This window comes from Lutra lutra, chromosome 6 (genome assembly GCF_902655055.1).
Source record: "Lutra lutra chromosome 6, mLutLut1.2, whole genome shotgun sequence".
Taxonomy (NCBI): domain Eukaryota; kingdom Metazoa; phylum Chordata; class Mammalia; order Carnivora; family Mustelidae; genus Lutra; species Lutra lutra.
Genome location: NC_062283.1, coordinates 105855207 through 105875496, shown reverse-complemented (window position 1 = coordinate 105875496; position 20290 = coordinate 105855207). Strand labels below are relative to the sequence as shown.

At 38.3% G+C, this 20290-nt stretch overlaps 1 long non-coding RNA gene across 1 annotated transcript in view; it reads right to left on the bottom strand.

The window, feature by feature from the left end:
- Positions 1 to 674: 674 nt before the first annotated feature.
- LOC125103175 (uncharacterized) overlaps positions 675 to 20290 on the bottom strand; it is a 191121-nt gene continuing 171505 nt past the window's right edge. Inside the window, exon 6 of the long non-coding RNA XR_007128304.1 lies at positions 675 to 1058. This is a non-coding gene — a long non-coding RNA (uncharacterized LOC125103175). The remainder of the gene's footprint in view (positions 1059 to 20290) is intronic.

Genomic DNA, 20290 nt, shown 5'->3' with positions numbered 1-20290 from the left:
TACAAAAAGTAAAAAGAAAGTAGAAAAGAAAAAGGGAATAAAAATATTTGTTAGAAAATAAAAATGGAAAAACCTATGAATAGTCTGTGGTATCTCAAATGAATCAATTTTGCTAAATAAAAGAAATGAATTTTATAACATTTGAATGCACAGATGATCTTGAGGAAAGAGCATAGCTCCCAGGAAAATATTTAGGGAAAAGCAGATGATGGTTTTCTTACGAGATTGACAAATGATACTTCATAAAGAAACTTCATTTTTCACATCTCAAAGAGGTATATCTCATTGTACTCACAAAAAAAATGGCTAAATTCATTTCTGAGGACTCTGTGTGTACGAACACCAAGTAATAATTTCATGATGTATTCAGCATATGGTTTATCTTTAAGCCATGATTCCCCAACACTGCTGTTTTTCCTTAGCACATGTCTGTAATGTAGGGCTTAGGAAATGAATACCTTTTTTGAGTGTAAGAAAATAAGATAATACCATGAAAATACTCATGTGTAGAGTTGATCCTTGTTGGTGTATAAAATATCTTGCCAAATAGACTGCCAGTGAGAAATTATGTTGAAGTGGTTGTGAATTTTAAGTAAGTACCAATTCTGTTTTTTTTTTTAAAGATTTTATTTATTTATGTGACAGAGGGAGAGGGATCACAAGTAGGCAGAGAGGCAGGCAGAGAGATGGGGTGGGAAGTAGGCTCCCTGCTGAACAGAGAGGCCCAAGAGGGACTCAATCTCAGGTCCCTGAGATCATGACCTGAGCTGAAGGCAGAGGCTTAACCCACTGAACTGTCAAGGTGCCCCTCAATTCTGGTTTTCAAGCATAGAAACAGAGTCCATGCTGTGGTCTTCCTATGATGCGAAATCTTTTGAAATCACCACCTTTTCTTTTATTATTAAATGGGCAGATTTATTTTTCCACATCGGTAGCCTGCATTTGATATGCTTAAATTTTCCCCTGTAATTTCTTCCATTTTCTGTAGTGTAGAAAGTGAAATATATTCATTTTTCTATATTAGGCGGGTTCTTCCAATACAGTTCATTCCACAGGCACTGTTGACAAAGGAAAGCAAAGTCGAATCATCATTCATCTTGGGGTTCCTTTATGGAGAATGTTCAGTCTAACCCAGCTTCTGAAAGCAGATCTGATGAGCAGACAGCCACCTTCCCTGACAGTTTATTACACCTTGGTCTCTATAAATTAGAGGCTGTAAATATGGCAGCAGCATTACAGCTTCTGAATTAAATGTACAGTTTACCTTATGCACTCATGTTCTTCACTTCAACAATTGTAATAACCCAAATGTATGCTGATTTTCTAATGTGGATTCAGTTTTTGGTGAGTTTGCAAGCTGACAAGCCTTGAGCCTTTAATAATATGAATTCTTAAACACTGGTTTCTTCAATCTACTAATTCTCATCTCTCTCCACCACTATTTTTATTGAAAGATTTTGAGGTTTCTTATTCTAAATTACATGAAATATTGATTAAACCCATAGATTTACTTAAGTGCTTTTGTTATTAGATATTTTAGAAAGACTTGTGGAGGCAGAAGCACAGATATTCTGTAATTAATCAGGATTGCCTGGCTCTGTTGCTACAGTGGCAGTGAATTGGTTCCCAGTAGGAGAGTTAATAGAAAAACATTCAATTTCAAAATGGCCTGGATTCATCAAAGGGATTAAACTGTAATGTTTTTAATCCCTGTAACTCAAAGAGAAAATTTTCCTAAGCAATGAACTCCATAATGTATTTGGGGGCCAGTAAATGATCACTGGGGAACATCAGCTAAACGGCCAACTCTGTAGCACAGGGATTTTACTGGGCCCAGCTGGAGTGACGGCCCGGGGATTTAGACACTTTTATTTATTTATTTATTTATTTATTTATTTATTTATTTATTTATTTATTTTTAAAGATTTTATTTATTTGACAGAGAGAGAGAGAGAGATCACAAGGAGGCAGAGAGGCAGGCAGAGAGAGAGAGAGGGGAGGAAGCAGGCTCCCTGCTGAGCAGAGAGCCCGATGTGGGGCTCGATCCCAGGACCCTGGGATTATGACCTGAGCCGAAGGCAGAGGCTTTAACCCACTGAGCCAGCCAGGTGCCCCGACACTTTTAAACTCTAGGTTTTGAGTGAAGCTAAAATGAGTGCTGTTTTGGAAAGTTCTAGTCTTTGGAGCTCCCAAGCTGTCAGAGATCCTACTGATAAATGTTTAAGTTAAATCTCCAAATTTCAGGTCAGGAATGGCAACTGCATGGCACATAGGCTGCAGATCCCTGCATCTTCAAGGCCCACGACAGACACTGCTTTTTCACCATAACCCCCTTTCCCATCAGCAATATCCCCAATAGCCAAACTATGGGTAGGGGTTGTGGGGGGTAGGGAAGGAAAAAAATGAAACAAGATGAGATCAGGAGGGAGACAAACCATAAGACACTCTTAATGTGACAAAACAAACAGGGTTTCTGGGGGGTAGGGGGGTAGGGATAGGGTGGTTGTGTTATGGACATTGGGGAGGGTATGTGCTATGGTGAGTGTTGTGAAATGTGTAAACCTGATGATTCACAGACCTGTACCCCTGGGGCAAATAATACATTATATGTTAATAAAAATAATTAATAAAATAAAATAAATCCTCAAAAAAGGTTGAAAATAGAAGAAAAAAAGAATGCCTCTGAGTTAATACTATTTACAATACCTTTTCCAGGTCTCTCTCTCTCTCTTTTAAAAAAATAACATTAATTATTTAATTTCTGTGATCAAAATTTTCAGTTTCTTGGTAGAAGATACCAAGTATATATAGGTACAACTCAAAATGTGTATTTTTCAAATAACCTGTGTTTATTTTATTTTGGAGGCTTCTTGGTATTATTTATTTATTTATTTGTTGGATTAAGCTTTTTTGGAATTTCTTTTTTAAAGATTTTAATTATTTATTTGAGAGAGAGAGAGAGAGAGAGAGAGCAAGTGAGCATGAGCAGGGGCAGAGTGGGTGACAGGCAGAGGAAGAGGGAGAATCAGGTTTCCCACTGAGCAGCAAGCCTGATGCAGGGGTTCATCTCAGGACACTGAGATCATGACCTGAACTGAAGGCAGATGCCCAGGCACCCCAGAGTTTTTTTTTTTTTTTAAGCAAACTATAGATTCATATGCAATTGTAAGAAATAATACATAGATATTCATGGACACATTTCTCAATTCCCCCCGATGGTAACACCTTGCAGAACGAGAGTATGTATATCACAACTAGGATGCTGACATTGATACAGTCAAGATATGAAACAATCCTTTACCACAGGATCTTTCACATTGTCCTTTACAGATACATCCATTTCTCATCTGCCCCATATCCCTTGCTTAACCCATGGGAACCACTGGTTCACCATTTCTATAATTTTGTCATTTCAAGAATGCTATAAAAACGGAACCATGTAGTATGTTATCTTTTCTTTTCTTTTTTAAAGATTTTATTTATTTATTTGAGAGAGAGACAGTGAGAGAGAGCACGAGAGAGGAGAAGGTCAGAGGGAGAAGCACACTGCCGGTGGACCTGGGAGCCCAATGCAGGACTTGATCCTGGGACGCCAGGATCATGACATGAGCCGAAGGAGTCAGTTAACCAACTGAGCCACTCAAGAGCCCTGTTATCCTTTTTGATTGGCTTTTTCCACACAGCATAATTCTCTGGAGATTCATCCAGATCATTTTGTGTAGCAATAATTTCTTTTATTGCTCAGTAGTATTTCATGGTATGGATGTACCACAGTTTGTTTAACCATTCACCTGTTGAACATCTGGGTTGTTTCCAGTTTGGGTGTGTTATGAACAAAGCTGCTATAAAAATTTGTGTTTAGTTTGTGGTCAGGTTTTCATATAAACATGTCTTTTTTCTCTGGAGAAAAATGTATCTAGTAGTATAGTTAGTGGGCCACATGATAGTTGCATAGTTACTTTTTTAAAAAGTTTTTAATTTTTTTTTATTAGTTTCAGAGGTAGAATTTAGTGATACATCACTTGCATATAACACCCAGTGTTCATTACACCAAGTGCCCTTCTTGAAACTATACTTTCAGGGATCGTTTCTATAGTTTGTTATATTAAGTGTCCTCCTTAACGTCCATCACCCAATTACCCTTTCCTCCACCCACCTCCCCTCCAGCACTCCTCAGTTTGTTTTCCTAGAATTCAGCATCTCTTATGGTTTGCCTCCCTCTCTACTTTCATCTTATTTTTCCTTTCCTTCCCCTATGTTCCTCTGTTTAGTTTCTTAAATTCCACATGAGTGCATGTTTACTTTTTGTTTGTTTGTTTGCTTCATTTTATTTTTTATAAACATATATTTTAATCCCAGGGGTACAGGTTTGTGAATTGCCAGGTTTACACACTTCACAGCACTCACCATAGCACATACCCTCCCCAATGTCCAGAACCCTACCCCCCCAACCCCCCTCCCCCCATCAACCCTCAGTTTGTTTTGTGAGATTAAGAGTCACTTATGGTTTGTCTCCCTCCCAATCCCATCTTGTTTCATTACTCTTCTCCTACCCCCTTAACCCCCCATGTTGCATCTCCTCTCCCTCATATCAGGGAGATCATATGATAGTTGTCTTTCTCTGATTGACTTATTTCACTAAGCACGATACCCTCTAGTTCCATCCATGTCGTCGCAAATGGCAAGATTTCATTTCTTTTGATGGCTGCATAGTATTCCATTGTGTATATATACCACATCTTCTTTATCCATTTGTCTGTTGATGGACATCTAGGTTCTTTCCATAGTTTGGCTATTGTAGACATTGCTGCTATAAACATTCGGGTGCACGTGCCCCTTTGGATCACTACGTTTGTATCTTTAGGGTAAATACCCAGTAGTGCAATTGCTGGGTCATAGGGAAGTTCTATTTTCAACATTTTGAGGAACCTCCATGCTGTTTTCCAGAGTGGTTGCACCAGCTTGCATTCCCACCAACAGTGTAGGAGGGTTCCCCTTTTTCCGCATCCTCGCCAGCATCTGTCATTTCCTGACTTGCTCATTTTAGCCATTCTGACTGGTGTGAGGTGATATCTCATTGTGGTTTTGATTTGTATTTCCCTGATGCCGAGTGATATGGAGCACTTTTTCATGTGTCTGTTGGCCATCTGGATGTCTTCTTTGAGAAATGTCTGCTCATGTCTTCTGCCCATTTCTTGATTGGATTATTTGTTCTTTGGGTATTGAGTTTGCTAAGTTCTTTATAGATTTTGGACACTAGCCCTTTATCTAATATGTCATTTGCAAATATCTTCTCCCATTCTGTCAGCTGTCTTTTGGCTTTGTTCACTGTTTCCTTTGCTGTGCAAAAGCTTTTGATCTTGATAAAATCCCAATAATTCATTTTTGCCCTTGCTTCCCTTGCCTGTGACGATGTTCCTAGGAAGATGTTGCTGCAGCTGAGGTGGAAGAGGTTGCTGCCTGTGTTCTCCTCAAGGATTTTGATGGATTCCTTTCTCACATTGAGGTCCTTCATCCATTTTGAGTCTATTTTTGTGTGTGGTGTAAGGAAATGATCCAATTTCATTTTTCTGCATGTGGCTGTCCAATTTTCCCAACACCATTTATTGAAGAGGCTGTCTTTTTTCCATTGGACATTCTTTCCTGCTTTGTCGAAGATGAGTTGACCATAGAGTTGAGGGTCTATTTCTGGGCTCTCTATTCTGTTCCATTGATCTATGTGTCTGTTTTTGTGCCAGTACCATGCTGTCTTGAGGATGACAGCTTTGGAATAGAGCTTGAAGTCCAGGATTGTGATACCACCAACTTTGGCTTTCTTTTTCAATATTCCTTTGGCTATTTGAGGTCTTTTCTGGTTCCATATAAATCTTAGGATTATTTGTTCCATTTCTTTGAAAAAAATGGATGGTACTTTGATAGGAATTCCAATAAATGTGTAGATTGCTTTAAGTAGCATAGACATTTTCACAATATTTATTCTTCCAATCCAGGAGCATGGAACATTTTTCCATTTCTTTGTGTCTTCCTCAATTTCATTCATGAGTACTTTATAGTTTTCTGTGTATAGATTCTTAGCCTCTTTGGTTAGGTTTATTCCTAGGTATCTTATAGTTTTGGGTTCAATTGTAAATGGGATTGACTCCTTAATTTCTCTTTCTTCTGTCTTGTTGTTGGTGTAGAGAATGCAACTGATTTCTGTGCATTGATTTTATATCCTGACACTTTACTGAATATCTGTACAAGTTCTAGCAGTTTTGGAGTGGAGTCTTTTGGGTTTTCCACATATAGTATCATATCATCTGCGAAGAGTGATAGTTTGACTTCTTCTTTGCCGATTTGGATGCCTTTAATTTCCTTTTGTTGTCTGCTTGCTGAGGCTAGGACTTCTAGTACTATGTTGAATAGCAGTGGTGATAACGGACATCCCTGCCGTGTTCCTGACCTTAGCGGAAAAGCTTTCAGTTTTTCTCCATTGAGAATGATATTTGCGGTGGGTTTTTCATAGATGGCTTTGATAATATTGAGGTATGTGCCCTCTATCCCTACACTTTGAAGAGTTTTGATCAGGAAGGGATGCTGTACTTTGTCAAACGCTTTTTTAGCATCTATGGAGAGTATCCTATGGTTCTTGTTCTTTCTTTTATTAATGTGTTGTATCACATTGATTGATTTGCGGATGTTGAATCAACCTTGCAGCCCTGGAATAAATCCCACTTGGTCATGGTGAATAATCCTTTTAATGTACTGTTGAATCCTATTGGCTAGTATTTTGGTGAGAATTTTTGCATCTGTGTTCATCAAGGATATTGGTCTGTAGTTCTCTTTTTTGTTGGGATCCTTGTCTGGTTTTGGGATCAAGGTGATGCTGGCCTCATAAAATGAGTTTGGAAGTTTTCCTTCCATTTTTATTTTTTGGAACAGTTTCAGGAGAATAGGAATTAGTTCTTCTTTAAATATTTGGTAGAATTCCCCCGGGAAGCCGTCTGGCCCTGGGCTTTTGTTTGTTTGGAGATTTTTGATGACTGTTTCAATCTCCTTACTGGTTATGGGTCTGTTCAGGCTTTCTATTTCTTCCTGGTTCAGTTGTGGTAGTTTATATGTCTCTAGGAATGCATCCATTTCTTCCAGATTGTCAAATTTGTTGGCGTAGAGTTGCTCATAGTATATTCTTATAATTGTCTGTATTTCTTTGGTGTTCGTTGTGATCTCTCCTCTTTCATTCATGATTTTATTTATTTGGGTCCTTTCTCTTTTCTTTTTGATAAGTCTGGCCAGGGGTTTATCAATCTTATTAATTCTTTCAAAGAACCAGCTCCTAGTTTTGTTGATTTGTTCTATTGTTTTTTTGGTTTCTATTGCATTGATTTCTGCTCTGATCTTTATGATTTCTCTTCTCCTGCTGGGTTTAGGGTTTCTTTCTTGTTCTTTCTCCAGCTCCTTTAGGTGTAGGGTTAGGTTGTGTACCTGAGACCTTTCTTGTTTCTTGAGAAAGGCTTGTACCGCTATATATTTTCCTCTCAGGACTGCCTTTGTTGTGTCCCACAGATTTTGAACCATTGTATTTTCATTATCATTTGTTTCCATGAATTTTTTCTATTCTTCTTTAATTTCCTGGTTGACTCATTCATTCTTTAGAAGGATGCTGTTTAGTCTCCATGTATTTGGGTTCTTTCCAAATTTCCTCTTGTGTTTGAGTTTTAGCTTCAGAGCATTGTGGTCTGAAAACATGCAGGGAATGATCCCAATCTTTTGATACCGGTTGAGACCTGATTTAGGACCGAGGATGTGATCTATTCTGGAGAATGTTCCATGTGCACTAGAGAAGAATGTGTATTCTGTTGTTTTGGGATGAAATGTTCTGAATAGATCTGTGATGTCCATCTGGTCCAGTGTGTCATTTAAGGCCTTAATTTCCTTGTTGATCTTTTGCTTGGATGATCTGTCCATTTCAGTGAGGGGAGTGTTAAAGTCCCCTACTATTACTGTATTATTGTTGATGTGTTTCTTTGATTTTGTTATTAACTGGTTTATATAGTTGGCTGCTCCCACGTTAGGGGCATAGATATTTAAAATTGTTAGATCTTCTTGTTGGACAGATCCTTTGAGTATGATATAGTGTCCTTCCTCATCTCTTATTATAGTCTTTGGCTTAAAATCTAATTGATCTGATATAAGGATTTCCAGTCCTGCTTTCTTCTGATGTCCATTAGCATGGTAAATTGTTTTCTACCCCCTCACTTTAAATCTCGAGGTGTCTTCGGGTCTGAAATGAGTTTCTTGTAGGCAACATATAGATGGGTTTTGTTTTTTTATCCATTCTGATATCCTGTGTCTTTTGATTGGGGCATTTAGCCCATTAACATTCACAGTAACTACTGAGAGATATGAATTTAGTGCCATTGTATTGCCTGTAAGGTGACTGTTATTGTATATTGTTTCTGTTCCTTTCTGATCTACTACTTTTAGGGTCCCTCTTTGCTTAGAGGACCCCTTTCAATATTTCCTGTAGAGCTGGTTTGGTGTTTGCAAATTCTTTCAGTTTTTGTTTGTCCTGGAAGCTTTTAATCTCTCCTTCTATTTTCAATGATAGCCTAGCCAGGTATAGTATTCTTGGCTGCATGTTTTTCTCATTTAGTGCTCTCAATATATCATGCCAGCTCTTTCTGGCCTGCCAGGTCTCTGTGGATAAGTCTGCTGCCAATCTAATATTTTTACCGTTGTATGTTACAGACTTCTTTTCCCGGGATGCTTTCAGGATCTTCTCTTTGTCACTAAGACTTGTAAATTTTACTATTAGGTGACGGGGTGTGGACCTATTCTTATTGATTTTGAGGGGGGTTCTCTGAACCTCCTGGATTTTAATGCTTGTTCCATTTGCCATATTGGGGAAATTCTCTCCAATAATTCTCTCCAATATATCTTCTGCTCCCCTCTCTCTTTCTTCTTCTTCTGGAATCCCAATTATTCTAATGTTGTTTCGTCTTATGGTGTCACTTATCTCTCGAATTCTCCCCTCGTGGTCCAGTAGCTGTTTGTCCCTCTTTTGCTCAGCTTCTTTATTCTGTGTCATTTGGTCTTCTATATCGCTAATTCTTTCTTCTGCCTCATTTATCCTAGCAGTGAGAGCCTCCATTTTTGATTGCACCTCATTAATAGTTTTGATTTCAACTTGGTTAGATTTTAGTTCTTTTATTTCTCCAGAAAGGGCTTTTATATCTCCCAAGAGGGTTTCTCTAATCTCTTCCATGCCTTTTTCGAGCCCGGCTAGAACCTTGAGAATCGTCATTCTGAACTCTAGATCTGACATGTTACCAATGTCTGTATTGATTAGGTCCCTAGCCTTTGGTACTGCCTCTTGTTCTTTTTTTTGTGGTGAATTTTTCCACCTTGTCATTTTGTCCAGATAAGAGTATATGAAGGAGCAAGTAAAATACTAAAAGGGTGGCAAAAACCCCAGGAAAATATTCTTTAACCAAATCAGAAGAGATCCCAAATCGTGAGGCGGGGAGAAAGGGGATAAAAAGGTTCAGAAAGAAAAAAAAAAAAAACAGTTAAAAAAAGAAAACCAATAAAGAAAAAATATAAAAAGAAAAAATATATATACATATTAGATAAACTAGTTAAAAAACGTTAAAAAAGAAAAGGGAAAAGTTTAAAAAAATTAGCAGAAGAAGAGAAAAAAAATTGAAAAAGAAAAAAAAAATTAATTTAACTGCAAGGCTAAAGAATCATGGGGAGAAAGCCATGAGAGCCATGCTTTGCTTTCTCCTCCTCTGGAATTCCGCTGCTCTCCTTGGTATTGAAACTGCACTCCTTGGTAGGTGAACTTGGTCCTGGCTGGGTTTCTTTTTGATCTACTGGGAGAGAGCCTGTTGTAGTGATTCTCAAGTGTCTTTGCCCCAGGCAGATTTGCACTGCCCTTACCCGGGGCCGGGCTGAGTAATCCGCTCGGGTTTGCTTTCGGGAGCTTTTGTTCCCTGAGCGCTTTCCGTAGTGTTCTGAGAACGGGAATGAAGATGGCGGCCTCCCAGTCTCTGGCCCAGAGGAGCTGATAGCCTGGAGCCCCACTCCTCAGTGCACCCTCAGAGAATAGTGCCCAATTACTCCCGTCACCCTGGCCTCTGGCCGCGCTCCGAGCTGACCGAGCCTGCGACCGCTTCAAGGTAACCCCGAGCTGAGAGCTCACTCCTCGGCTCTGTCTCTGTAGCCGGCTTCCCTCTTCTAATACCTGTAAGCTCTGCGACACTCAGATACCCCCGATCCTTCTGTGACCCTGCGGGACCTGAGGCCACGCTGACCCCATGTGGGCTTCACCCCGGTTAAGCCTCTGGAGCGATGTCACTCAGCGGAACAGACTTTTAAAAGTCCTGATTTTGTGCTACGTTGCTCTGCCGCTTGCCGGGAGCCGGCCCCTCTCCCCGCGGTCTATCTTCCCGTCTCTTTGGATTCACTTCTACCAGTCCTACCTTTCAGAAAGTGGTTGATTTTCTGTTTCTAGAATTGCTGTTCTTCTTCTCTTTGATGTCCCATTGGATGTGTAGGTGTTTGCAATCTTTAGATAAGCTATCTAGCTAATCTCCTGCTACCTGAAGTAGTCTCAGCCTGCTACTTCTCCACCATCTTTGCATGTTTACTTTTAAAAAGAAACACCCAAACTGTTTTTGCAGAGTGGCTATAGCATTTTATGCTTCCAGCAGCAATACAGAAGAGATCCAGGTCCTCTGTATCCTTGCCAAAAGTCTATGTCACTACTGGTTTTTATTTTAGCCATTCTCATAGATTCACAGTGATGTCTTATTGTGGTTTCAGTTTGTATTACCCTAATAGGTGATGATACCAAACATCTTTCATATACTTATTATTTGCCATCTGTGTATTCTCTTCCATAAAATATCTCTTCATGTCTTTTGCCCATTTTCTTTTTTTTTAAAGATTTTATTTATTTATTTGACAGACAGAGATCATAAGTAGGCAGAGAGGCAGGCAGAGAGAGAGAGAGAGCGAAGCAGGCTCCCTGCTGAGCAGAGAGCCCGATGCAGTACTCGATCCCAGGACCCTGAGATCGTGACCTGAGCCGAAGGCAGCGGCTTAACCCACTGAGCCACCCAGGTGCCCCTCTAATAGGATTTTGATGCTGTTTTTGTTGCTGTGTTTGGAGAACTTTAATATATTCTAGAAATCAGTCCTTTGTCAGATATGTGGTTTGCACATATTTTGTCTCAGCCTAGTTTATCTTTTCATCTTCTTAACAGAATCTTGTGTGGGCCTAAGTTTTTAATTTTGATGAATAATTTTTATAAACTATTATAAAGAAGTTTAGTTGCTTCTTTTTATAGATTGTGTATTTGGTGTCAAGTCTAAGTACTCTGCCTGGCCTTAGATCTTGAAGATTTCCTCCTATGTTTTGCTAAAAATTTTAGTTTTTTGTCTTGCATTTAAGCCTTTGATCTCATTTTATTTAATTTTTGTATACAGTGTGAGACTTAGGACTAAGTTCTTTCTCCTCCTTCCTCTCCCTTTCCCCCTTCTCCTCTTCCTTCTTCTTCTTCCTCTTCCTGCTCCTTCTCCTTTCTGTTCCTCTTCTTCTTTCTGCCTCTCTTGTTCTCTCTCCATGCCAATGAATGTTCAATTGCTTTAATACTGTTTGTTAGAGAAGCTGTATTTCCTCCACTGAAATGTTTTTACAGCTTTGTCAAAAACTGACTTGTCATATTTATGTAAGTATAGTTCTGTGTTTAGTTTTAACAATCTATGTATCTATCCCTACATATATACCACAGGATAAATTACTGTAGCCATGTAATAAGTCTTAAAATCAGATAGATTTGTTCCTCTCATTTTACTTTTTTTTTTTAATTTTTTTATTTTTTCAGCATAACAGTATTCATTATTTTTGCACCACACCCAGTGCTCCATGCAATCTGTGCCCTCTACAATACCCACCACCTGGTGCCCCCAACCTCCCACCCCCCACCCCTTCAAAATTCTCAGATCGTTTTTCAGATTCCATAGTCTCTCATGGTTCACCTCCCCTTCCAATTTCCCTCAACTCCCTTCTCCTCTCCATCTCCCCTTGTCCTCCATGCTATTTGTTATGCTCCACAAATAAGTGAAACCATATGATAATTGACTCTCTCTGCTTGACTTATTTCACTCAGCATAATCTCTTCCAGTCCCGTCCATGTTGCTACAAAACTTGGGGATTCATCCTTTCTTTCTTTCTTTTTTTTTTTTTTTTACAGCTTTATAAACATATATTTTTATCCCCAGGGGTACAGGTCTGCGAATCGCCAGGTTTACACACTTCACAACACTCACCATAGCACATACCCTCCCCAATATCCATAACCCCACCCCCTCTCCCAACCCCCTCCCCCCATCAACCCTCAGTTTGTTTTGTGAGATTAAGAGTCACTTATGGTTTGTCTCCCTCCCAATCCCATCTTGTTTCAATTACTCTTCTCCTACCCCCTCAACCCCCCATGTTGCATCTCCTCTCCCTCATATCAGGGAGATCATATGATAGTTGTCTTTCTCCGATTGACTTATTTCGCTAAGCATGATACCCTCTAGTTCCAGCCACGTCGTCGCAAATGGCAAGATTTCATTTCTTTTGATGGCTGCATAGTATTCCATTGTGTATATATACCACATCTTCTTTATCCATTCGTCTGTAGATGGACATCTAGGTTCTTTCCATAGTTTGGCTATTGTAGACATTGCTGCTATAAACATTCGGGTGCATGTGCCCCTTCGGATCACTACGTTTGTATCTTTAGGGTAAATACCCAGCAGTGCAATTGCAGGGTCATAGGGTAGTTCTATTTTCAACATTTTGAGGAACCTCCATGCTGTTTTCCAGAGTGGTTGCACCAGCTTGCATTCCCACCAACAGTGTAGGAGGGTTCCCCTTTCTCCGCATCCTCGCCAGCATCTGTCATTTCCTGACTTGTTAATTTTAGCCATTCTGACTGGTGTGAGGTGATATCTCATGGTGGTTTTGATTTGTATTTCCCTGATGCCGAGTGATATGGAGCACTTTTTCATGTGTCTGTTGGCCATCTGGATGTCAACGAAACTAGGAGCTGGTTCTTTGAAAGAATTAATAAGATTGATAAACCCCTGGCCATACTTATCAAAAAGAAAAGAGAAAGGACCCAAATAAATAAAATCATGAATGAAAGGGGAGAGATCACAACGAACACCAAATACAGACAATTATAAGAACATACTATGAGCAACTCTACGCCAACAAATTTGACAATCTGGAAGAAATGGATGCATTCCTAGAGACATATAAACTACCACAACTGAACCAGGAAGAAATAGAAAGCCTGAACAGACCCATAACCAGTAAGGAGATTGAAACAGTCATCAAAAATCTCCAAACAAACAAAAGCCCAGGGCCAGACGGCTTCCCGGGGGAATTCTACCAAACATTTAAAGAAGAACTAATTCCTATTCTCCTGAAACTGTTCCAAAAAATAAAAATGGAAGGAAAACTTCCAAACTCATTTTATGAGGCCAGCATCACCTTGATCCCAAAACCAGACAAGGATCCCAACAAAAAAGAGAACTACAGACCAATATCCTTGATGAACACAGATGCAAAAATTCTCGCCAAAATACTAGCCAATAGGATTCAACAGTACATTAAAAGGATTATTCACCACGACCAAGTGGGATTTATTCCAGGGCTGCAAGGCTGGTTCAACATCCGCAAATCAATCAATGTGATACAACACATTAATAAAAGAAAGATCATTTTACTTTTTTTTGAAATTATTTTACCTATACTAATTCCTTTGCCTTTCCACATAGATTTTAGAATACCTTTGCCTATATGTACAAATAGTGTCATTAGGATTTTGTTAAAAAAAAGATGTTAAATTTACATATCAATTTCAGAGAGAATTTGTCCTTGGTCAGATATGTGGTTTGCACATATTTCATCCCAGCCTGTAGTTTGTCTTAATTATGTCCGGTATTTCAATCCATGAACATAGTATGTCTCCACATTTATTTAAACCTTTTATTTCTTTCACCAGCATTGTGTAGTTTTTAGTTTAAATCCTGCACATGTATTCCTAGATTTATACCTGAGTATTTCATATTTTGAGCAATTGTAAATTGTATTGTGTTTTTAATTTCGGTGTCTGTGTGCTCTCTGCCAGTATATTGAACTACAATAGAGTTTTATATGTTTGCTTTATGTTCTATGACCTTGCTGGACTCAGTAGCTCTTATAGTCTTTTTGTAGGTTACTTGAGATTTTCCATGTAGATCATGATGTTATGCGCAAATAAGAACAGTTTTATTTCTTCATTCCTGACATATATGCTTGTTATTTCCTCTTCTTGCCTTATTGTGTTGACTAGAACTTAAAGCACTATCCTGAATTAGAATAGTAAGAGGGGACATCCTTACTTTATTCCTGATGTTAGAGGGAAATTACTCAGTCTTTCATCATTACGTATAAGATTAGCTATAAGTTTTTTTTTTTTAAAGATTTTATTTATTTATTCGACAGAGAGAAATCACAAGTAGGCAGAGAGGCAGGCAGAGAGAGAAGAGGAAGCAGACTCCCTGCTGAGCAAAAAGCCCGATGTGGGGCTTGAACCCAGGACCTGGGATCATGACCTGAGCCGAAGGCAGCGGCTTAACCCACTGAGCCACCCAGGTGCCCCGATATAAGTTTTTTTTGTTTAAGATGCTTTTTCTCAAGCTAAGGAAGCTCTCCTATATTTCTGTTTTGATAAGAATTTTTAACATGAATGGTTTTTGAGTTTTGTCTAATTTTCTATATCAATGATATGATCATGTCATTTTTCATCTTTGGCTTATTAATATGGTAGAATACAGTGACTGATTTTTGAATATTGAATTAGACTTGCATTTATGGAATAAACCCCACTTAGTTATAGTGTCTAATTCTTTTTATATTATTACTGAATTCTATTTGCTTATATTTTGCTAAGTATTTTTCCATCTATATTCATGAGCAATATTAGTCTGTTTTCTTTTTTTGTACTGTTTTTAATTGTTTTTTGGCATCAAGGGAACACTAGTCTCATAAAATGAGTTGGAAGATGTTCCCTTCTCTTCTACTTTTTGCAAAACAGTGTGTAGAACTGGATTTAATTCTTACATATACTTGGTAAAATACTCTAGAGTGAAAACATCTAGGTTTGGGGATTTCTTTTTTGGGGAGTTTTAAATTATGAATTTGGCCTCTCTGTCTTTTAATTGGTGTATTTATATTTAATACAATTATTGACAAATTAGAACCTAAGTCTGCCATTTTCCTCTTGGTTACTGTTTGTTTCCTCAGTTTTTCTTTCTCTGTTTTTATATCCTACCTTCCTGTTGGTTACTTGAATATTTTTTAAGAATTCCATTTTTATTTATCTGTAGTATTTTTTAGTGTATTCCTTTGTGTAACTAAAAAAAAAATGCTGTTCATATGACTAGATATTCTATTATATGTGCATAACATCACAATCTACTTATGTTGCCATTTTACCAGTTTGAGTGAAGTATAGAAACCCTATCTCCCATTACACCCCCTTATCCTATCAAATTTATAATATAATTGTCTTAAATGTTTCCTTTACATTCACTTAGAAGTGCAAAATACAATATGGAAACTTTTGCTTCAGCCACCAAACTAATTTAGAAAATTCAGAAGGAGAAGAAAAGTCTATTTCTTTAACCCATATTTCTGCTTGTTGTACTGTTTCATCCTTCCTGATGGTCTAAGGTTCTTTCTTTTATTATTTCATTCTTAGCAACTTTACTTAGCTATACTTTTAGGGTAGGTCTACTTTACTTAGCTATACTTTTAGGTAGGTCTAGGTAACAAACTCTTTGTTTTCCTTCATCTGAGAATTTCTTGATTTTTCCTTCATTCCTGAAGGATATTTTTCTTGAGAATGGGATTCAGAGTTGACAGTTATTTTCTTTCAGCACTTTAAAAACATTGTGTCACTTCAAGTTTAATTATGATGTATCTGGAAGTGGATTTTTTGGGCTTTATTCTATTTATGGTTTGCTAAGCTTCTTCAGTCTGTTATGTTATGTCTCTTATGAAATTTGGGAAGTTGTCAACCATTATTACTTCAAGCTTGGGTAAAGTATAAGTTTAAAAAGTATATGATTTCAGCACCACTTTCTTTCTTCTACCCTTCCAGGATTCCAATGACACAAATGTTAGTATTCTGTTATAGTCCCATAGGCCCCTGAGTCTCTCCTCCTCCCCTGCCCCCTTCTTCCTCTAGTGTATTTTCTCTTGGTTTGTTCCTCATATTTTTTCTTTCTTATTTTATTTCTTTTTCTTTCTTTCTTTCTTTCTTCCTTTCTTTCCTTTCATGTTGGCTAATTTCTATTGTTCTAGCTTCTTGTTCATTGGTTCTTTCCTCTGTCCCCTCCCCTCTGCTGTTAGGCCCATCTCCTGAGTTTTTTATTTCATTTGTTATATTTTTAATTTCTAAAATTTAAATTTGTTTCTTTTTGATAACTTCTATTTCTTTCCTGGGGGCTTTAAATGTTTTGATTGATTCATTAGCACTTCTGGGTTGCTGATTTTTCAACTTATAGTCTCGGATATATGAAATACAGAAAATCAAAGAACTCATTGCTATGTTGCTCCTTGGGTCTTGATTTCCATAGCCAGTCTGCCTTCTTCTCTCTATCCTTCAGAGTTTTCTTATGTTCATTTCATATACAGTATCACTGGCTATTAATTGTACTTAGTGGGAGGAATAGAGAAAGGTGTGTCTACTCTTGTCGTCCCAGAAGTGGAAGCTCAGGTCTATCTTTTTTATTTACTAGGAAATTTTAGAAAATATCCTGGAATGTTTTATTAAAAGCAAGGTAATCATTAGTCATAGAATCTGAAAATGCTGAGAATGCTCAGAGGTCATAAATAACATTTGGAAATAACTTAGATATCAGAACCACATTAGGAAAGTTACTGTTGTGTTAGAAAACAGAAACATCTAGCTCCCCCCAACACAGAAGATATACCATCATCCCTATGTGTTAGTCAGTTTGCAAACTTGTTTATTGATTCTGAGACAAATCCCATACACCCACTAGATTTTTTGTTCTCCTTTTTCTCCCCTGTGAGGCTCACTGTGCATTCAGGCACCCTTAATATCTTCTCTGGATCATGGGAACTGGGGATTATAATAAAAGTACACAAAGTTTTTTATCGCTTAGTATGTTACTCTTCCAGGAATATTTACATTTTAAAAGAGGCATACCACAGGGGCACCTGGGTGGCTCAGTGGGTTAAGCCTCTGCCTTTGGCTCAGGTCATGGTCTCAGGGTCCTGGGATCAAGCCCCGCATCTGGCTCTCTGCTCAGTGGGGAGCCTGCATCCTCCTCCCTTCTCCTCTTCTCATCCTCCTTCTCTCTTCTCTGCCTACTTGTGATCTCTGTCTGTCAAATAAATAAATAAATAAATAAATAAATCTTAAAAAAAAAAAAAGAGGCATACCACAAGAAGGGGAATGTTGAGCAAAAGAAAGTAACTCATAAAATATGCTTTCCAGGGGGCGCCTGGGTGGTTCAGTGGGTTAAGCCGCTGCCTTCGGCTCAGATCATGATCTCAGGGTCCTGGGATCGAGTCCCACATCGGGCTCTCTGCTCAGCAAGAAGCCTGCTTTCCTCTCTCTCTCTCTGCCTTCCTCTCCGTCTACTTGTGATCTCTGTCAAATAAATAAAATCTTTAAAAAAAATATGCTTTCCAACATCAGTATGTAGAATTTGCTGAGAAGGGAGAAAAGATTTTACCAGAATTCTTCAAATTACCAGAAACTGATAATCATCTTATCAATTCACTAGCCCTATATACTGATGTTCATTTTCTTTTCAAAGATAAGGCTGTTAGTAAATATCTTTACTTTCTGAATATATTCATGAGGTCTTTCTAAGTCAAAAGTGTATGTGCAGGGATATGAGTACATTATATTCTGCTTGATAAAAAACAAACAAACAAACAAACAAACAAACCTTGCTTATGGTACAAGAAGAGAGATTGGTTGTGCAGGTGATCACAGTGGCCAGGCTGTTCTGTCTCTAAAGAGTTTCTTCTTCCCATGGAAGTCCAGCACAACAAGTAAGAGTGTGGCTTTAGGTTTAGTGAGGTCTAGTCAGACCCCTGTTCTGGCTTTTACTGTTGTTATTGCTTCAATGACTTTCTAAACCCTAGTTTTGTCATCTCTAAAGTAGACATAGTAATATTACCTATTTTCTCTGAGATAATGCATGTAAAGTGCTTAACATAGTGCCAAACACATGGCACAGATTCAGTAAGTGTTAGGTACTGGGATTAAAATATTTGAATTAATAAGGTAGTTTTCCCTTAAGAGGCATGGATGTGTCACTCTGGGGATCAGCATTATATTGCCTTCCTGGAAAAATGCTCTGCAACAATCAGAGTTTAAGAACCTTAGGTGATGTGAGAGAAATTTGTGATCACATGTGGACCAAGTTCACCTGCTTATGTACCAATTACCTCTTAACTTCTCTGATGGTTGGATTTGGATATGTAAATCCTTTATATTTTTGAAAACTCTGGAACTACCATAGATACTATGTCTTGCTTCTCTCTCCTAATCACATCATCATTCTTTTAAGCCATTTAAAAAGGAGAGAGGTATAGTGAAGGATTAATCAAAACATTTTAGGGACCAGTGGAAAATGCCTGAATGATAAGAATTTTCCTTGAGCTGGTAAAATTGTAGGCATGAACCAATTTGTCAAAATGCTAGTAGCATTTGGAAGTAAACACTTTAAAAGTTTAATTAAAAGCTTTATTGCCATAGCCATACCCTATGCTTACAAGAAAAGATGTGCCTACCTTTTAATATCTCTATCACCAAATCTTGGACATCAGATAAACTTAGTCATCACCTCAACAAATTGAGTTTATCTGGGCTCCAAAGGCAGCAATGTTGCTCTTTCATTCAAATCTAGAACTATGATAAAACCAAAAAAGCATTCTGAGCATGGTCAGGACACTGTAATGTCTTTGAATGAAGGCTGACTCAGAGAATCCCCCCTGAACCTCAAGTTAAAAGTGAGAAGAGCAGTGAAACCCATCTATGAGAAACCCTCCAGCCATACTGAGTGTGGCTTTAGTTTCTCAGAATTATTAGGTGTCTAGGAACTCCATGGTTGTGCATTTTGAAATCTCAGGTAATTGTGCTCAGGATAGCACATAGTATTTAAAAGACACTACCCCAGCTTTCTTTTGAGGCCCGTTGGCATGGGAGATGGTTCTCCATCCCTTCAGTTTCATTCTGGATGTATCTTTAGGTTCCAAATGAGTCTCTCGTAGACAGCATATTGGACAGGTCCTGTCGTTTTATCCAATATGCAACCCTGTGCTGTTTTATGGGAGTGTTTATGCTGTTCACGTTGAAAGTGATTATTGAAAGATATGTTTTTATCGACATCATGTTGCCTGTGATGTCCTTGTTTCTACAGATTGTCTCTGTAAATTTCTGCTCTATGTCCCTCTTGGGTTCTTTCTTCTTTTATAGAGCCTCCTTTGATATTTCTTGTAGTGCTGGCTTGGTAGTCACATACTCTTAAATCTTGTTGGCCTTAGAAGCTCTTTTTTTTTATTAACATATAATGTATTATTTGTCCCAGGGGTATAGGTTTGTGAATCGTCAGGCTTACCCATTTCACAGCACTCACCCTATCATATACCCTTCCTAATGTCCATAACCCAACCACGCTCTCCACCCCCCCACCCCCCAGCACCCCTCAGTTTGGTTTGTGAGATTAAGAGTTTCTTATGGTTTCTCTCCCTCCCAATCCCATCTTGTTTCATTTTTTTCCTTCACTACCCCAAGCCCCCCATTCTGCCTCTCAAATTCCTCATATCAGGGAGACCATATGATAATTGTCTTTATCTGATTGACTTATTTCGCTCAGCATAATACCCTCTAGTTTCACCCACGTTGTTGCAAATGGCAAGATTTCATTTCTTTTGATGGCTGCATAGTATTCCATTGTATATATAAAAAGATGTGGTATATATATATAACAACGATCTTGGAAGCTCTTTATCTCTCCATCCATTGTGAATGTCAACCTTGCTGGAAAAAGTATTCTTGGCTGCATGTTCTCATTTAGTGCCCTGAATATGTCTTGCCAGCCCTTTCTGGCTTGCCAGGTTTCTGTGGACAGATCTGATGTTATTCTGATGGATCTTCCTCTGTATGTAAGGAAACTCTTTCCCCTAGCTGCTCTCAGAAACTCTTGTCTAAAATTA